The 5,391-nt window shown below is 43.3% G+C and overlaps 1 pseudogene; it reads right to left on the bottom strand.

Moving 5' to 3' along the window:
* LOC106338705 overlaps positions 1 to 2,566 on the bottom strand; it is a 64,503-nt pseudogene extending 61,937 nt beyond the window's left edge.
* Positions 2,567 to 5,391: the final 2,825 nt, after the last annotated feature.

Here is a 5,391-nt window from a genome sequence, read left to right as displayed (position 1 = left end):
GCGGCGACACCTCGTGCTCCACATGGCTGGCTGCATGTCTCAGTCTCATGCAGGATGACACCACGCTCTCTAGATGTTCGGATGCATGGCCTGGATCCGTGCAAGGAGACACCACGTCCTCCACATGTCTGGCCGCATGGCCCGGTCGCATGAATCGCTACACCTCGTGCTTGGCTGATCCACCTCGTGCTTCTATGTGTCACTCCGCATGCTGTGATCATTTTTACTGCAACACCTCATGCTTCTCTTGCCACATACAATGCCAGGTAGTTGCCACATACCATGCCAGGAAGTTGCCACCACGTCCTGATCTCATAGATCGATCCACCTCGAGCTTCTCAGTCCATTCGTCCAATTTTGGCCTTTCCGGTGAATTTTTTGTCCCGCGATCAATCCCAATATTTTTCGAGGCCCGTTCTGATGATCTGATTATTTTTAATAAACTCCAAATGAATCCTGACTTGATGGAAAACATTTCCCGAGTTTCCGGCTTCTTCGAAAAATTCCATAATACCGAAATTCAGGGTTTTTCGCCCAATTTCAGGTCTTCCTGTTGTGCTTCCAAAAGTGTCATGCTTCAAACGTCCTTTGAGTAAATATACCATATTGTCTAACCATTGTCTAGTAGGATACTTGACTCATGGTTCAGACAAAAACAATCTGATCGTCCGCGACTCGACCATCCAAAAGATACTCGACCATTCTTCTTCTTCTTTTTTATGGGTTTCTACACCGGCGACTGTGTGTCAGCCCGCATGCTTCCGGTCGCATGCGCGGCGACACACGGGGCACACATGTCATGAGGCATGTCTCAGACACATGCAGGAGGACACCACTCACGTCCAGATGGCTTGCTGCATGGGTGGATTGCATGTGTCGCGACACACAACTCCCTACATGTCGATCAGCATGCATCGGTTACATGTGCGGCGACACCTCGTGCTCCGACATGTCAAGCTGCATGTGCTGCTTCCATGTACGGCGACACCTCGAGCTTCTGAAGACACTCAGCTGGTTGGATGGTTGCCACCACGTCCTGATCCCTTAGATCAAGCCACCTCGAGCTTCTCGATCAATTTTGCCTAATTTCGGTCTTTCCGGCAAATTTCTGATCCGTGATCAATCCCGAATATTTTTCTGCTCTGGTTCTGATGGTCTGAATATTTTTAATAAACTCCAGAGTATTTCTGACCTTGATGAAAAATATTTCCCGATCCTTCGGCTTCATCGAAGACTTGCATAATACCGAAATTAGGGTTTTTGTCTAATTTCGGGTTTTCCTGTCGTGCTTCGATCCCGTCTTGCTTGCTTTCCGTCCTGCTTAATTCCCATCTTGCTTCCGACTTATGATGTCTCAAGAATAATATTTTACTGATATGAAGATTTTCCGAGAAAACTTCGTGATGAAGAAACGTCGGTCTTCAAAAACGTCGAGCTTCTAAACCGTCGTGCTTCCAAAAACGTGATGCTTCCAAAACGTTAGGCTCCCAAAATATCCGTCTGATCAATCTAAGACATCTTCTAACTATTGTCGAGCAACTTATTCGACTTATAGTTCACTCATGATCACTTCTTCGTCAACCTCGTACTTTAAAACTTCTCGATCGATCCTTATTGCCCGCGACTCGACCACCACAAAGATACTCGACCATTCTTTTTTTCTTTTTTTTTAATGAGTTTCTACAGCGCCTCTCTGAAACTTCTGTCAAGCGTTGAATTAAAAACCCGCATTCCCTACACGAATCAAGGGTCAAACATGGAAGCGACAAACGAAGACTCGCCAAAAATAATAATTTTTCAGAGACTAAACCTCGTTGATCAACCGAGAACCTTCCGCGACCACTTCTCTCCTCGACGCTTCATCCAGTGACGCTGGAGTGGTAAAACCGGGAGGAAGGTTGGCAAAGAAGTCGTTTGGAAGGGGAGCCTCGCTGGTTCCACTCCCATCACCCGGGGTGAAACCCGGGTTCGGGTTCCATCCGGGTAGCGGAAGATCTTCTGAGACAAAGTTTCTGTCTTCGAGAGCGATTCCCTTGTCCTTTCGGGGCCTAACTCTCTCCCTCTGATCGGGAACAGCATCGGGGTGTGGCTCATCCATATCCGATGCACATAAAGGTCGGGAGATGCCTCGCGATCGGTAGAGCGCCACTGCATTCCGGATCCTGTCTAGGGTGAAGGAATCCCAAAAGAACGGACCGTTGCGGAGAAGATCACACTTAGCAAACAGGTCCCTGGGGGTCGCGGAGAGGATACTGTTTGCTGCAAAAAAAACATAATAATAATAAATAAAATACGTTAGATACCTCCGAGTATCTATACGAGCCAAATTTCTAACCATCGTACCATGATCAAAGTTCCATTTGCCACGGAAGAAGGGGAGACAGTTCTCCTCGACGGATGCGCCATCAATTCGAACATAGAAAAAACGCTCGTACCATCTCTTGGCATTTGAAATATGACCATGGATTATCGACATATGTCTCTTAGGAGCCATGCGGTATGAGTAATCAATCGAGGTCTTTCGTGTCGACCATAGCCCTTCAAAATCGTCGGGGCTGAGGTCCATTCTGAGCTCGTAGCTGAGGGAAAGTTCTGCAACGCCGCAACGTTTATCTGACTGATCGATAGCTCAAAACGGTCGAGTGCGCGGACGATGGCCTCAGGAATCGGAAACCACATGTGACAACGTGTCAGGAAAGCTTCGTAGCATGTGAAGAATCCCTCCGGGGGATCCTCCGCACTCTCCCCATGCACCAGGACTCGAAACACAACCCCGCTCGGAAATCTGTAAAACTCCCGAAGGGTCTTAAGATAGGCGGGAGAGGTCCTGCTCGGAAGGGTAAGATCAAGCTGTGTCGCGGGTCTTGTGGGATAGAAGACTTCGGGCAGAGGAGTTATCAAACCGCATAAAGCGTCCCAGTACGCTTCCTTCTCTTCTTACTCGACCTCGAATTCCTCTTTGGGAACAATCTCCTCATTGGTACAAGGATTGCCAGAAGATGATTGAGAGGAAGTCTTTTTCTTAGAGGATCTCTTTCTTGAAGTCATATTTTTAAAGACAAAAATTTTGACACAAAGGTAAAGAAAGAGAGGATAAGAGAAATTTCTACTTTGGAGAAATTTTCTTATGAAGAGAAGTTAATAAAGACTTTGAAAAAGTTTCGTCTTCTCTTCATATATCTTTGAGCTCTCATAGGCTAAGTGTCTTATTTCATCCAGCTCGTTAAGCTGCATGAGTCTCCTTTCGGCTGCTGGTTTGATGTCGAAATTTAATAATTTTATAGCCCATTTGTTGGGGTCAAAACCGGTCACGACGGAATCAATGCTTGAAAGTTCTCAAAAAACCAACTCTCGATCGATCCATGAAAATTAGACATTCCCGGAAAATGGTTAAATCAAGTAAAAGACAGTTTTTCGCTGATGCAAACCGAGGAACGTCGAGAAGAGGATCAGTCTGGATGAGGTATCAATCGTAAGCAAGGATCAACCACCTCGCCCTAGGGCGACGACCGTCTCGACACGGGTCACCTTGCCCATGGCAAGGACGACCCACACCGAGGTCACCTCACCCATGGGCGAGGACGACCCGCACCGAGGTCACCTCGCCCATGGGCGAGGACGACCCGCACCAGGTCACCTCGCCCATGGGCGAGAACCGACCTCCTGTCCCGAAACCGTGCATCCTCGCCTAAGTTCCCGCAACACAATCCTCGGGCCCTTGGACGCAATACCCATGTCTCGTCTCGCTTAGGATTATCAAAGAAAGACTTCGGGAAAAGTTATAAAAACTTGGTCGTCGAAACTGATTCCTGCCTGCCGTATAAAACGGCTATGGTTAGCTTGAACACCAGTTGCCTTAATTATACGGGGAATTAGAATCCTTTCGGAAAAACCAACAGCTGTTTCTTAGGAAAAATCGTAAAAACGTCTAAGTCCCAAAACGGCCCAAAAGAAGTCTGAACCGCGGCTAAACGGCCCACTTACAATTTTAGAACAGGATTGAGCCCAAAACTGATATGACGGTCTATTTTTTATTCGCAGGAAAAGATAAATGTCAAGTTTCCGAAGATAATCATGAAGGGTGACGAAAAAGGGAAAAGCGCATCTCGCGACGAATCCGGCCCAGGAAAAGGTGCAAACCGACCTAGAGAGAGTATATAAGGAGGGCTTAAGACGAGGAGCAAGGGAGAGCTTTCTCTGAGCAAACTTAACTTAATACTTAGAGCAATTTAGGCATTTTTCCGTTTTTACTACCGAGCTGCGACTCGACTAGGTTAGAACTTAGGTGGCTAGACTAGCGAACGTACCGACAGCTCTCGTGGCCTAGGATCTTACATGTTGTTCACGCTCAAACGCGAATTCGGAAATAAGACCCCTTTGTTCTCTTTTCTCTCTTTTACGATTTATTACTTTCGACTCTTTCATATTAATTGTGTTGTGCGTGGCCCAGCAGATAACCGGGACCTTCAGAGAATGCTAGGTTAGCTTGGCTTTCCTCCGATTAACAAATCTCGACGGTGTGAATTTCGGTTCCCACATACAAGTTTTAGGAAAGTTAGAAGAATACAATTATTTTTTAAATACTTTCATAACTGAACTTCCAAAATTTTTAGAAATACTACACTGCATAGAAACCATATAACAATTCCATAAACAGATTCTACTATACGTAGTCTTTTAAACTGTGTGTAGATTTTGTATTCCTAAAATTTTAGAATTGCTCATAAAAGTAGATTTTGTATTCCTAAAATTTTAGAATTGCTCATAAAAGTAAAAGTTGCATTAAGAAAAAATGTAGCTACATTTACTATTCATAGACTTCTCATTCTTCATATTTAGAATTTTATTTAAAAGTAAAATGTTAGTTATTAGAGAAATTATATTAACTTGTTTAACCTGAAATTTGATTTCTACCAAGCCATTTTTCATAGAAGACGAAATCTATTTTCCATAGAACATAATTTAAATTTTTAATGTAAAAAGTTTTTTCAATCCAAAAAAAAACATCATTTTGTGTATATGGGCATTTCATCAATTTTTTTTTATTTTTCTTAATTTTTTTATTCATAAAATTATTTATTTCTTTAAGTTTGAAAAATAAATAAAAAGGTAAAATAGAGAAAAAATGGATAAAAAATTGTTTTATAGCAAAAGGACAAAGATGCTATTTTCATTATATTTTGGCAGATTTCTCATGAATGCACGTTACTATACCCGTGAGTTGGTGAAGTCGCGAAGCGATTAAACAACACTCTTTTGTTTTTTGTTTTTTTTTTTTGAGAAAATCACACATTTGTTGTTTATCAAACAATATCCGTTTGACATCTCAAATTTACAAAATGACCGTTTGTTTCGAAGTCTTCATTGGTTGGTTTTTAAATATAGAAATAA

Source organism: Brassica oleracea, chromosome C4 (genome assembly GCF_000695525.1).
Source record: "Brassica oleracea var. oleracea cultivar TO1000 chromosome C4, BOL, whole genome shotgun sequence".
Taxonomy (NCBI): Eukaryota; Viridiplantae; Streptophyta; class Magnoliopsida; order Brassicales; family Brassicaceae; genus Brassica; species Brassica oleracea.
Note: the sequence above shows the minus strand (reverse complement) of the source record. Positions and strands in the feature narration are given on the sequence as shown.